At 38.9% G+C, this 15,188-nt stretch overlaps 1 protein-coding gene across 2 annotated transcripts in view; it reads left to right on the forward strand.

Annotated features, from left to right (window-relative positions):
* The window catches only part of Slc24a3 (solute carrier family 24 (sodium/potassium/calcium exchanger), member 3), a 474,392-nt gene that overhangs the window by 159,089 nt on the left and 300,115 nt on the right, over nucleotides 1-15,188 (forward strand). The window lies entirely within an intron of this gene.

Here is a 15,188-nt window from a genome sequence, read left to right on the forward strand (position 1 = left end):
TCTTTCGTAGGGACACAGCCTCAGAGGCCAACTCAGTCTCCAATAGAAGATTGTCTCACATAAACAGACAATTTAAGCTACCGTGATGGGTATCAGGACTTCTTCGGGGGGTCACAGAAATGTCACAGGGTGGTAGGAATGTTCTGTTTCTTGGGTTAGGGTTATGTGGACATAAAATTTTTTTTCTTCAAAATTTGTCTAATGTGCCCTTTAAAATCTTTGGATTTTTTTTCCTGATAAATAATGTCAGTCTGCAAAAAATATGATAAGACCTTCAACACTCAGACCTTACATGGGTTGTGGACCCTGGTCAGCTTATGTCATCACACACTGAGGATAAATGTCTGTTGCCCAGAGTTTCCCAGTTCTGTGCTGTTCTGAAATGTCTGTCATTAAAGCAAATGCAAGGACTATGGACAGCAAACACAGCCTTTGTCTAGAACCATGTACTTATATTCATCTATGAAAAGTTGTCTTAGGACACAGCCAGAGCCACCCACTTCTGTGTCTTTATTGTCATTGCTATCTTGTCCCAATGGCAGGTAGGTAGCCTGCCCCTGAGCCCCACTGGACCATAAGCCTGAAGGATTTACTCCTTTTATAGAAAAAGGTTGAGTCTATGAGTAAAGAATAATTTCTGTATAGAGCCTCTCACTTCACTCTGTGTGGGTAGATTTTTCTGATAGAGTATGCTGCCAAAGGAAAAGAACTTTCTAGAAAATACAGAACAGGACAGATTAGGGCTATGCTGACCATTTGAGTTCAGCCACTCAAGCCAGAGTTTGCTGGGCATGCACCGTCCCACGAACCTGCACAACTTGGCCTATATAAAGTCTAAATAACATTTTCTGGGTCACTGTTGTTAGGAGAGGAGCCTGGAAGCTGTCAGTGACCAAAGATGAACTCCCTTTTTAAACTTGGAGTTGTTGGCTGGGATTACCCTTCACAGAAAATAAAGCCAAGCCAATTGATAGTTATGAAGGTGGATGCGATCTGCTTAAGCATAGACAACATGGTTGGCAGTGTTTGTTTAGAAAATGCAGAACAAATTGAACCAATGGAAAATGCAGGTTTGAATTTGGGACTAAGTGAGTAATTTGGTTGAAGGTCTTCTGTATTGTTAGTTCCTTTAATAAGCTTTAAATGTCCATTCTCTCCTTGACCTTCCACCCGAAATGAGTGTTCAAGACTAGGCAGGAATTTCCTGGAGGATTTAGTAATGAGACACTCGTCTCAATGTTCCATCTTTCTTTATTTGACAAGTACTTAGTTTCCTTGTCTCTCTGCTTTCTTGTTAAAGGATTTGATCTTTGGGCTAGAAAGATCAATAGCTTTTCTAATGAATAGTATCCAAGATAGAGAGGTAGATTCTTAACTCCAAAACAAAACAGCAAATGGAGGGAGCTAACTATAGACCTAGCTTCTTTATACACACCATGTAAAGCCTCAATTTCTTATATGGCTGTTCTTGAACCCAGGTTGCAGTGGCTGTGGATGGGTAAGTTGTACCTCCCTGAAACATGGCAGGAACAGAACGATGGTTCATAGTTGTGTTCCATGCAATGCAAGTATTGCTGACTTATTTTCTAGAGCATTTTGGTTGGACATTTGTGGTTTTACTCTGTTCTATATGCCCTCTGGGGCATCTGACTCTGCCCTAAAACTACCCGAGGAGCACCCTGCACATGTCCCTGATTCATAAGTGACAGCTGAAGTGAGAAACTCTTTGACATTATGTGACAGCCACGATCATCCTGGGTTTGATATTGAATCCACGATCTATGAAGAGCCACTTTATGCTGCTTTGTGATGAAGGGACCTGGTGATTCCCAGGCTCAGTTGGTGCTAAGCCTGAACTGGAGTGTGTTGCTGTTTGTGTTGGGGAAGAGTTCCTGTGGGCTCTTGGGTGGGGGTGAGAGGTGGCTGAGTTATTGGCCCACACACAGTTACCTTTATCATCTAGAAGAGAGTCAGGAACTGCCAGATGGATGCTCCATCCACAGACCACAGCTACTCTCTGGTTCTACTGCAAATAGTATCAGAAAGAGTTAAATCCCTGCACAAACCTCTGTCCCTCAGACCACCAAAACTGACAATAATAATAGCAGCAGCAGCAGCAGCAGCAATGCATATACTATAATTTGATTTTCCCCCTTATACCTTCAGCTAGGGATTTGGGACTGACAGAGAGAAAATGATTTTTAATACTTGTTCCAAATATGTATAAAGTATTTTATAGGTATTTTCATAGAATTGGTAAAAAGCCTATAAATAAGAATTCATATTCCTGACACAATCTGGTAATGTTCTCTGTGTATTTGTTCATGCATCTATTAGGTCATGAGCTCATCTTTATGAAACATATCGCCATATGTGAAGTTCACTACTTATTGCGGGGAATTACCAATAAGCATAAACAAACTCATTCCTTGCAGCTTAGTAAAGAAGGCAGATGATTGTATAATAATGTGAAAATCTGTGCTTGCAAATTTAGAAAAACACTGTAAGATATGTGGATTAATTAATGATCTGGGGATCAAGAAAGACTTTTAAAGATGAAAGTGACACAGGCTGGAATCTTCAGTAATACCAGTGACTACTGGAGGAAGCCAAGCAACGGCCACACCACAACCAAGTCCCCAGGATTGAAAGATAACAGTGTTGCTAGGTGGTCCTCTGAAAAGATGGAGAAGTTGCTTAAATGCAATTGTAGTGATGCTTATGAAAAATAACTTAGAGATGTTCTTCAGAGCCTTTCTTCTTCCTCCCCCTAAATAGCCTACATAGTTTCAATGCATCCTAATATCCTCATCATTAGTCATCAGGTTGTTAGACCTTTCCCCAAACTCGGATCATGCCCTGTGCAATGTCAGGCTTCTGGGTTGTACATTTCTACCCCTACTCCTCTACCGTGTTTGCAGCCCTGGAATGTGGGTCAATCAGGAAAACTCACAGCATATTCACATGTAATGAGTCATAAATTGCTGACAATTTTACCAAGATGTTGACATGCTAAGAATGCTTCCTGGTCCCCAGCCAATAACTGACACGTGGCAGACATCCACATGGATGTCAGGAGCAATGTTCGTGGCAGAGAACACCATGCATGGAATGGAGAACAGATGCCGCCAACGCTACTGTAGGAACAGTTCAGCTGCAGACGTGTTCCTTTCGAATTCTGCTTCAGTGTGTCAACCTCTGGCACTTATTGCTGTGTTCCAGGCTAAGAGCCTGCTTGCTTCTCCAGGCACCATGAAGCTAGATGAGTGCAGAATTTTGTTTGTCGTGAATTTTGCCTAAAAGGAGACAGTCATACTGTGACTCACTAATGCTCTTGAGGCAGCTCTTCTCGGAACCTTTGCCCAGCGAATGAATGGCTTCAGTCCTAACCTGTGCTGAGGCATTGAGGGGAAGGCAGAAAAAGCATTAGAGATAAAGACAGAAAAGAGAAAGTGGATGCCAGTCACTCTATTAGAGCTGCTTACTATTCCACTTGGAAAGGAGTCTACTTTTGTTAATAAAAATTAGCAGTTATGACAGAGGCCCTGGACACACAGCAGACATGCCAGAGAGCTTATCTCAAGTCCTAAGAGCACCTGGTACCTCAGAGCCTACCCCCTGAGCTCCTCCTCCCACTCTTCCCCCTATTCCTTTCAATACAGCACCAAAAGATACAGAATATATTGAAAGTGGATGACCAAACTGCATCAATGTGAGGGAAGAGAGACAGCAAGTCTGAGTTGTATTTTTTTTTCAGTTGCCCATCTCCTCCCATCTAGAAATTGATGTGTGAAATAAACATGACTTGTGCATGCTAGAGAACTTGGGCAGGAGGCTGGTGCATCCTGGCTAGGGGCAAAGAGGCACTTTGCTCTGGCCTTGCCATGTATTCACTGCAATCTAGTGCAGCTACCTGGTGTCTCTATTGTGAAGCCTACAAAATTACCAAAATTATGAGCATCTAGCTCTGTACAATTGCCACCAACTCAACCACCAGAGCATATTTTCTGTCTGTTTTTGACAGAGGCTTTGTCCGAATAGAAGAGGGATCATCTCCTTTCAGAGTGACTCCAGCCTGATTCTCAAAGCATAAGTGGTCAAGTCACCAAGTCTAATTAGAATGAATTTATCTCTTCTGGCGGTCCTGATCAATATCCTCTCAAAAGGCCAGGCTATAAATGGGAGGTGATCATAATGATATACATATTTGTCTGAGCTGCCTGGCTAAGCCAGTCCATTTCCTATGGATGTCACTGCTGTTGCATTGTGGGTCTTGGAAGTTTTCAGTTGAACCCCGTGCTTCAGGACGAAGAACCTGGTAGTTTTGTGGCTGCCCTTGATTCACCTGAAAAGATTGGAATGGAGCAGAGTGTCCCATTCTCTGCTTTCACATTTTCCTACAGAATATGTCTTTTGCATAATTACACGATATGCATGCAGTTGTGTGTGGTAATCCATGTGCACTTGCTGATGCTCCATGTCCGCCCACCATCAGTCTTTAGGTTGCCATGTTGCATGCTTTGCTTGATGTATATAGACATTGTTTGGAGTTTCATTACAATAAAGCTTGGTATAGTTGCATGGCTGTCCCATGTGCCAACTGGCGCTGCAGCTGGGGACCATTGCTTGCTTTACCCTCTGAAGCTGAATGCTTTCTTCAGCCATCAATTATTGGCTACTTACAAACTAAATACTTACCTAGGTAATACCTCACTTTCAGTTTCTTTCCCTTTGGGTTCAAATGATGGATTTTATTGATATTGGGATGATATCATCACCCATTACTGAAATTGCCCTACTCCAACAACAAGTTTAGTATACAAAGATTTCTTTATATTAAATGCTACTTTAAAAAAATTGCTGAGTCAGGGCCTTATTATGTAGCTCAGGCTACACTACAGTTGTCATCTTCCTGCCTCAGCCTCTTCTTGCCAGGATTGTAGGCACATGCCACCATGACTGGCTCGTCTATTTTTAATTTGTAAGGGAACTTCTATTGTTCTCTACAGTAGCTATACTAGCCTGCATCCCTACTATGTTCAGGAATCTTCATTAATTCATGTCTTTTCCAACACTTATATTCCGCTTTAAGGTAATAATTACTCTAATATGTTTATAATGATATGTCATTGTATGTTCATTTGAATCTCTCTGATATTTATATTTTTAAAATACTTGTTGGCCATTTTCCTTCTCTTCAGAAATGTGTATTCAGAGTCCTTCCATCCTTAAGTCAAATTCTTTACAAGGAGTTATTAAAATTCCTTTCATGTTTTCAGGATTAGCCCTGTATGCAAATACTGCCTTTCATTCTATATCAGATTTCTCCATACCATCCATTGATCCATTTTCTGTGCAGATGGTTTTTAGCTTGAAGTAATCTTATGTGTCGGCTTTTACTTTCATTGGTTATATTTGGGAGGTTATTGCCAAAAATTCATTGCCTAGATGAATATCAAGGAACTTTCCCCCATCTATGCTTCAAACGATCTTCTAGTTTTAGATCTGAGTCTCCACTACACTCTCATCTGGCTTTTTAAAGTGATATATGATGGGAATCCAATCTGAATCTTCACCATGTGGGTATCTGTTGTTCCTAACACCATCTACTAGAAAGACAGTTCTTTCTCGTATGTTCTTGACAACTACAGCAAAGTTCAATTAACAGTACATGCCAGCCTTTATTTCTGGATCTACTGTCTTCTAACGTCTATTTTTATCTCCATTCCTGGTTTCTAAGAACTTGGCTCACATGGTACATATTTAAATCAGGTAGCGTGATACCTCTAGCTTTGCTATTATTGTTCATGATTTCTCTTAGAGTTTTTTAATGGATTCATGCTAATCTTGAGGTGATTTCCCCCCTATTTCTCTGAAAACTTCCGCTGTAATTTTGATAAGAATTTCATCCAGTCTTTAATTGCTTTGGCTAGCATGGCACTTTAACAAAATCAATTCTCTCAAGAAATAGGGAATATATTTCTGTATATGTCTTAGTTCCATTCAATGTTGAACTTTCTATGTACAGATACCACCTCAAATAAGTTTATTTCTAAGTATTTCTATGTTATTATAAATATATTCTTTTATTGATTTTCCCCACAAATAACTTGTTCTTAGTCTGTAGGAAAGGTACTGGCTTCTTCTGTATGTAAAATATACATACTAAATATAAGTGTGTATATATATATATATATATATATATATATACACACACACACACACATACACACACACACACATATGTATATATATATATATATATATATATATATATATAGAGAGAGAGAGAGAGAGAGAGAGAGACATATACACATATACATACATATATGCCCTAGAAGTTTACTAAATTGACTTGTAAATAGTTTTTGGTGGAGTGGCTAAGATATTCTATAACTAAAATTATTGTATCTATAAAAAACAAACAACTTAATTTTTTCCTTTTTCAGTTTTGAAACTTTTCACTTGTTATTTCTTTTCTAATAGCTTTGGATATAACTCCTAGTACTATGTTAACAGAATTGACAAAAGTTGCTTTGTAACAGGCAGATGAGGAAAAATAGCTTTTCCCCATTGCATATGAAGTCAGTTTGGAATTTTTAAGAAGTTTTTCTTTTATGTTGATGAAATTTATATTAATGCCTAACCTATTGAGCATATCTATTGTGAAAGAATTTTAATTTTGCTAAATATTTTTTTTATTGAGGTCCCAGATACTAAACAAAATTTGCTTCCTTATATATTTCCTTATTCTTTGCCTCTGATAGCTGGCATTTCTGCTGTGTCAGCTATAATGTCCCTTTGATCATTAATAATTTTGAGTTCTTCTATCTTTTTTTTCTTAGTTTGCCTAACACCTGCTAACATCTCTAACTTTCAGTAATCCATTCCATGGCATTTATAGTTTATGTTCTATACTTTTCTATTTAGAATTCCATCACTTCTTTCCATGTGCTGTTGAGGTCTAATTTTCTCTCTGGCTCTTTGAGGTGTAAAGACAAGCTGTTTATTTTCAGATATTCTTCCATCACAGTGAACCTCTCACATAGAGCCAGTTTTATTGCATGTAGTAGTTTTGGGTATTGTGTGCTTCCATTCTTCATTTATTTCAAGATATGCTTTTTTTCTTCCTTGGCTCATGGGTTGCTGTACAGTATGTTGTTTAATTTTCACATATTTGTGCATTTTCTAATCTCTCTTGTTTTACATTTCCAGTTTCACTGTGGTTGGAAAAGATACTTGGTATGAATTTAGACTCCTTGAATTTGTTAAGAGTTTTGTGGCCTAACATATGATCTTCTCTTGAGAACTTTTGTGCTTAAAATATATGTGGATTTTAAGCTGGGTGTGGTGGCATACAACTTTAATCTCACTAGTCAGAGGATCTCTTAGTTCAAAGTCAGCCTGGTCTACAGAGTGGATTCCAGGACAGCCAAGGCCACACAGAGAAACCCTGACTCAAAATTGGATAGACAAAGTAGGTAGGTAGGTAGGTAGGTAGGTAGGTAGGTATCTAGGTAGGTAAGTAGGTAGGTAGGTAGGTAGGTAGGTAGGTAGGTAGGAAGAAAGGAAGGAAGGAAGGAAGGAAGGAAGGAAGGAAGGAAGGAAGGAAGGAAGGAAGATGGATGGATGATGAATGGATGGATGAAGTATCCTGTTGCTGTCGAGTGAAGTGTTTTATATGTACAATACACACACATTGGGTGATTTTGGTCTCTAGTGTTGTTTAAGCCTATTGTTTCCATATTGATTTTATGTCTTACTGATCTGTTTGTGGTTAAAATAGGTTATTAAACTCCCACACTATTATTGTACTGTGTATATTTTTCCTTAGTTCTAATAATTTGTTATTTACACTTAAATGCTTCTTATTGGGTGGATAGGTATTTATAATTGCTGTAGAGTCTTGATTAGTCTCATATCATTAGATAACGTCTTTCTTCGTCTCTTACAGTTCTTTCTGACTTAAGGTCAACTCTGTCTGAGGTATTGCCAGGTTTTGTCTCCTAATTGCCATTCATATAGAATATTTTTCATTACCTTCTATTTCAGTCTTTGTATATCATTAAAGTTAACCTAAATCTCTCATGGCATTTTTTAATAATTAAAGAAAAAGAGATCATCAATTTGAGTTGTGTCTGTGGGGAGACATGGAAGGGATTGAAGGGAGGGAAGGGAAAGGTGAAAATGGCATATTATATTTTAATTAAAATTAAAAAGTCCTTATTGAGGGGAAAAGTCCATCCATTCTGTGTCTGATGATTGGAGAATTCAGTACACGCACGTTTAGATAACCATTGTAAAGAAGGATGTACTACTTCACAGTGGCTTCTGTTTCATCCTCCCCTACTCCCATCCCTGCTTGTCTCGGTGGCTATTGAAGTGATATGCATTGGTTCCTTTCCCTTTATTCTTTATGGATACCATGAAACTTACAAACACAGATGGTTATTCAATCTGCCTTAAGCTGGTCACAACATACCTTGATTACATAAAAAATTTCTTTTCATTTCTCCTCCTACATTTATTACTGACACAGCAGTTTATATCTTTTATGTGTCATGAATCCATCACCAAGTAATTTCAGGCGCTTGTATTTTTTGTAATAGTTGTATTTTAACTTTTTTCAGCATTAGGGATTAACCCAGATATGTGGCCTTGCGAAGCAAGCACTACTACTGAGTCACTCCCTCAGCCTTTATTATTTAACTTTTATAATAGACATAAAGTGATTGATGCACTACCATTACAATGTTGACACATTCTAACCTGATTCTAACTTTTCTGTTGAGTTTTGTGCTTTTATATGCTTTCCACTCGTCCCTATCTTTTTGCTTCATTTTTAAGAATTGCTTTTAAAACTTCTAGTGGTTATGAACTTATACTGTGTTTGTCTGCCTAGGAAAGTCTTTCTCATTCACTTCTGGAGGGCAGCTTTGCTAGATAAAGCATTTGTGACTGGTATCTGGTTTTGCCTTAAGAGTTTAAATATTTTTGCCTATACTTTCCTGGCACTCAACATTTCTACTGAAAAATCTGTTCATAGTCTTGAAGAAGTTCCCTCATTTATATGATGGATTTTTCTCTCACCGTTTTCAAAATTATCTTTGTTGTTTCTTTTTGAGAACTTTTTGAGAATATAACCCGTGTCGGGAAATACATCTTTATATTTGATCTACTCTGGATTCTTTGGCTTTTACAGATTTAAATGGACTTTCTCTTTACACATTGTAGAAGCCTTTATCACTGTTTCTGTGGGGGACTTTTGGGATAGCATTGGAAATGTAAATGAAATAAATACCTAATAAAATAATATTTTTTTCTGGGGCTGGCATGGAACATGCTTTTAATTACAGCACTCAGGAAATAGAGACAGGAGGATCTCTGTTAGTTCAAAGTAAGTCTTGTCTGCATAGTGAGTTCTAGGACAGCCAGGGCTATAGAGAGAGAGAGAGACCCTGTCTCTAACAACAACAGCGACAATGATGACAATGATAAAGATTCTAGGAAGTTGTTTCATCAGGGTCTATAGAAGGCTTTCTTTCTTCTGAAGTCCTTGAATCTGCCAGACATGTAGATAAGTCTAGAAGAGTAGCCTGGAGTCTGGGAATATAGGAGACAGGGCCTATAACCAGGTTTATTATAACCAGTGCAGCTGGGAGGCCAGCCTAGATATTGGAGGCATGGGGAATAGCCCAGAGCTTGTATCTGCAGGGGATATTGAGGTCCATCTGCTAGTGCCATATGAGAATGGATAGAGTGTCTGGAAACCTGGGGGATGTCTATTAGTGTGAGCCTGGAGCCTTGGATTGCAGAAATGCATCTAAGCATCTATACTGAGTGATATTGAAGACTGGCTTTGCAGGAATGGAACAAGTAGTGGGGCTGGTTTAAATACTAGTCTAGTACCAGGGAAACTTGACTCTTGAAATGAATGGGGCCTACCCATTGTTAAAACACGTCTGAAGCTTAGAGTTGCAGAGCCATCCAGGAGCCTGAGTTTCTGGGGGTTGGCCTATTGGTCTATAGCAAAGAAAGGAACTTAATATAGTCATACCCTATGTTGGAGATGATCACTACCCTACACTGCTTGGGTTTGAGTGGAAGTTGGTTCAGGAAGCTTGAACCTGCTTTTCTGATCCTCACAAGTGGTTCTTTCTTTACACCCTGGTGCTATTGTCTCTGTTCTGTAATTCTCACCTCTTGCCTCTTTTCCTTCATGGACTGATGCTCAGACGATGTTTCTGTGCAAGGATGAACATCTCTAGTCCATTTACACTGTTCTACTCATGACATCATGCTCAGTGTCTCAGATATTTATTTGTTAATTTTCTGCTTTTCCTACTCTCTGTGACAAATCTAGGGATTTATTTTGTTTATTGTTGGATTTCTAGTCAAAGATAATGTCTGAAAAGTTAATCAATAGGACAGAAACCACACTTATGATTTTCTCACATATATTTCCTTTTTGAGCTCGTATTACATGCTCTAAGTTCTTGCATCTCTGCTCCTAAACTGTAGGCTTCCTTTTCTATCATTATTTGGATGTGAGAATTTTCAAAGTGAGAGCACTTCACTAATAGTCATGTGCCCACAATGTAGATCTTACTGTTGACATTTACTAGACTTGTGTCATTGCCCATTTTTCCATTAATCTAAAATGCAAAATATCCTTTAAATTAAAAATATGAATGAAGATAGGAAGCTTCAAGCCTTGCTGAATTCATTCCAATATGATGTCATAATCTGAGGCTTGTAAGCCCTTCATGTGACCTCAGAAAGACAGTCTGGCTAATTCAAGAGGGGGTGGTAAGTGTCCCTAGTGACTCTCCTGGGATCTCCCTTAGTTTGACTTTGTAACTAATTAGAACTAATAACCACTGAAGTCATGCATCTTTGATTGGGCTTCTCCCCCCTCCAGGCCTGAGTACGACATATTTGCTTGGAGAAGTTCTACCCCAACAAAGCCTTTAGATATGAACAGGAGGGGATGTTTCCATGGTATATTGTCACTGTTCACCTAGCATGTAATCCTAGGCTGTCTTGATTAACTGACATGAGGGAGGCTCAGCCCCTTTCACAAGTCCCTGAGCTTCCTAGGTCAGGCTCCAAATGTGTTTTATTTTTATATCCCACAATATCTTCGGGCTATAGTGAACATATTAGTCAGGGTTCTCCTGAGGAGCAGAATCAATAGAATATATACAACTATAAGGATTTATTAGACTGTCTCATATGATTAAAGGCTGAACCATCTTACAGTGGCTGACTTAAGCAGTAGAGTCTAGTAAGCCAGTGGCTACTCAGTGTAAGAAGCTGGGAGTCTCAAAACAAAGTAGACCAAAGATGTAGCCTCAGTTAAAGGTTGAAGACCTAGGATCTCCTTGAAGAGTTGCTGGTCCAAATCATGAGCCTGAGATATCTGGAATTTGAAGTACATAGGTAACACAAACCAGCACAATTCAAACTTGCTCTGAAAGGCACTGAACACACCCAAGCTTCCCTCCCTGCTGCTGTTCTGTCCCACCTGGACCTACTAGGTCCAGGTCTACTGGATAGACCCATGGTGGAGCTCTCACACTCAGTTTACTGACACATACTCAAACCTTCTTTGAAAGGACTTTCCTAAACACACCCCAAAGCATGTTCTAGATGACTTTGGATCCCTTTAGTGTTGACAGCCAACACAGACTATCACAATGAGGCTCCTTAGTGACTAAAAGATTGAAGGATTGTTGGTGACTCAACATGTCTCCAGACTCATCATGAGTCCAGACCTGTTAACTGAAGAATGTTAACAGACTCCCTAGTCTGACAAAGAATTGCTTGCATTCTTGCATTCCCACCATTCAGTTTTCTTTATGTGCATAAATATAAGGTCATAACCAACACTTACAGATTGGAGTCATTAGCCAGTAACACAAGCATCAACCAGTAGTCTGTCAGAGATACAAATCTCAGTTCCTGAATCAGAACCCCTGGGATATGGCCTGTAGTGTGTTCTATAGCCAACACCCCAGTAGATTTTAGATCTCTATTCCTCTCCAAGTGTGAGGAACAATGGGTCAAGCCACAGTACATCTGGCTGTGCTAGCAAAGGGAACTGACCTCCATCTTAGGAAAGGTATTGCTGCTTACCAAGAAGACTTTTCCAGGCTGTGTGTGTCTAGAGGCATGTCTCAGAAAAATGCAGTTTTTCCTTTGTTGTTTCTTTTGTTGTGGTTTTGTGTCTGCTGAGAATCACCCCTCCACCCTCTAAGACCCATATCTGAGGCTAAGTTTGAGGACATACTGAGAACGTCTGCACCTGCTGTGTGGATCATGGGTCACCTGGCCTGTGTTGGTACTGCCAGTCCAATGCATGGAGAAGGGAATGGATGTTTTAGCTTCTAGTAAGTGCATTCAATCCATCTCCCTTGTAACAACTGAACTCTCTGAGTCCAGGGCTGGGTCATCTCATCATTTGCCTTGAGTAGTTCTAACTCAGAGAAGTTGCATAACAAATATCCTAAGAATGGAAAGATCTATGGAATTTAGATGTCTAGAGTTGAGAAAATTTGTTGAGGCCCACGTTTCAACAGTTTCCCTAGGCCAAACTGTGGGGCTTTTTGTGATAAATAAGCAACAGCCACACCTAGTGGCCTCTAATATCAGACCTTCAAATCACCTGAATGTTGGGTGAGTAGAAAGGTGGCCACAGAGGGAACACAATAACTTACAATGTTTCAGTTTGCTACAAATACCCTCAAAGCATATAATACTGAATCGCATCACTTTCTGTTATCTTCTTTGAGGGTAGAGGCTGTGTGCAACCCTTCCTTGATGAAATGATGAGGGCCATTTCCCCAAAGCACCCAGGTTTTCCCAGCTAGTCACATTCAGAAATGAAGATGCTCTCCAGCATCCACAATTAGGACTCAATGGACTATCCTCAGGGCCATTGAAATTGTTGGTCATCTCTGACTTCTGGGGCAAGGACCCTCTTCAAATTATCCTTGAATACCATCCTGAAGTCAGAGCATAAGTTTCTCAGCCATCGCTCCTTAACATATAGGCGTGCCATGCATCATTTCAAATGACAAAGGTAGGTATGGTGTTGGGGTGGAGTACCCACGTAGTGTGCATAAAACCTTGGTTCAACCCCTGGTACCAAAAAAAAAAAAAAGTAAAAATACATAACTCTAAAGTGTGAATGTTCCCTGTGGAAAAATCATGAGAGAAAGACTCTACTGTGACATGTGACCTCATGGTGCTAATCACAAAGACAACCCATGTCAAGAAAGAAGAGTTTGTGATCTAAAGTGGGGATCTCTTCCTATGTTATCCAGATCACTCAGTTCTGTTTGTGACAAAACAAAAATATGCCATGCTTCATGTTTAGCTCTTATTTCTGATCACATCATCTGTTATATTTGAGCAAAGAATAGGTTTTTGATAAAATAATTCAGTCGCAATATGCCCAAAAAGTTTTTGTTTGTTGACTGAATTTTCATGGGATTGCAAACAAATTTACATAATGCTTATAAAATTTATAATAAGAAAATATAAAAAGCTCATCAATATCCAAAGTTAGCACACTCAGTGGTGAAAGATTGAAAGTTGATTGTTGTCTAAAGCAAGGAACGTGACCAGGATGTCATTTGTATTCAGCATAGTCTTGAAAGGTCTGGTAGAGCAATCAGGTGATTATTTTTAAATCCAAATTTGGATGTACTGATAAAATTATTCTGAGGGAAACATGATCCTATATTTTAAAAAACCCTAAGATTACATACATCAACACATATAATCAACACACAAAAATCAATTCTATAAACCATTAGTAAATAATCTGAGAAGCAATCTAAGAAAGCAATTACATTTAAATGTTATCCAAACTATTTCTGAAAGAAAATTTATAAGACATAAGTAGAATATTGCTAATATGACAGCCTAATAAAACTATTCTTAATATTTTATGCACTCTATATCAAAATCACAATATTTTTCCATAAATAGAAAACCATATCCTAAAATTCATGTAGAGTCTTAAATGGATCCCAAATAGCTATAACTATCATGACAAAGTGGAGGTTTCACGCTGACTGATTTTAAATTTTGCCAAAGCCACAGGGGACCAGAGAACATGGCAGGGCTAAAAAGACTGACATGTGGCTCAATGGTACCAAACAGACATCCAGGCATATGGTGTCACACGTATGAGCAAATGGTTTTCAGCAGGGTGCCACAACCATGAGAAAGGGATATATTTAACAAATAATGTTGGGAAAAATTTTTGTACCTACAAAAGAATAAAATCTATGCACCATATTTAAAAACTAGCTCAAATTCAGGAGCCAGAGTCCAAGGTTTACAACTATAGAAAAGAACCCATATAGTGGTGCATTCCTGTAATTCTGGGACTCTGAAGGCAAAAGGAGAAGAGTTATGAGCTAAAGGCTTTGCTAGGGTACATAGGGGTATCCTGTCTCAAAGCAACAAACTAAAGAAACAAACTCAAAGCATAAGACTAAAAATAAAACTGTGACAGAAAGCTCATGGCACTGGGCTATTGGACTTAACAGTGATTCCTCAGGTATAAAGCCAAAATATGGACAATTGAAGTCAAAACAGATAAACGGAATCATATCAAAAGTTTAAAGCCTCCATTAATGAAATGACATTACAAATAGAGTAAAAAGAAAAAGAAAGTAGCTCTGATTTATGTGATGAGCAGTTTATATCTAGAATATAGAAAGTACTTCTAAAATCCAGATATTATAAGCAAATCATAATAACTCGATGTAAAGTGGACAAAGGACTTCGATTAACATTTCTCCCAAGATGATCTACAGGTTACTAGCAAGTGTATAAACAGGTGCTTAATGTCAAAAGTCTTTGGGAAAGTTCTGATCTAACAGTTACTTTATACCAGAGCCATGGCTGCTGTATCATAAAAAAAGGAAGGAAGGAAGGAAGGAAGGAAGGAAGGAAGGAAGGAAGGAAGGAAAGAAAGAAAGAAAGAAAGAAAGAAAGAAAGAAAGAAAGAAAGAAAGAAAGAAAGAAAGAAAGAAAGAAAGGAAGGAAGGAAGGAAGGAAGAAAGGGGGAGGGGAGAGGGAAAGGGAGAGGAGGAGGGGGAGGGGGAAGGGAAGGGGAGGGGGAGAGAGAAGGGAAGGAAGGGAAGGGAAAAAGGAAAAGGGGAAAGGGA

Source organism: Mus musculus, chromosome 2 (assembly GCF_000001635.26).
Source record: "Mus musculus strain C57BL/6J chromosome 2, GRCm38.p6 C57BL/6J".
In the NCBI taxonomy this organism is placed as follows: Eukaryota; Metazoa; Chordata; class Mammalia; order Rodentia; family Muridae; genus Mus; species Mus musculus.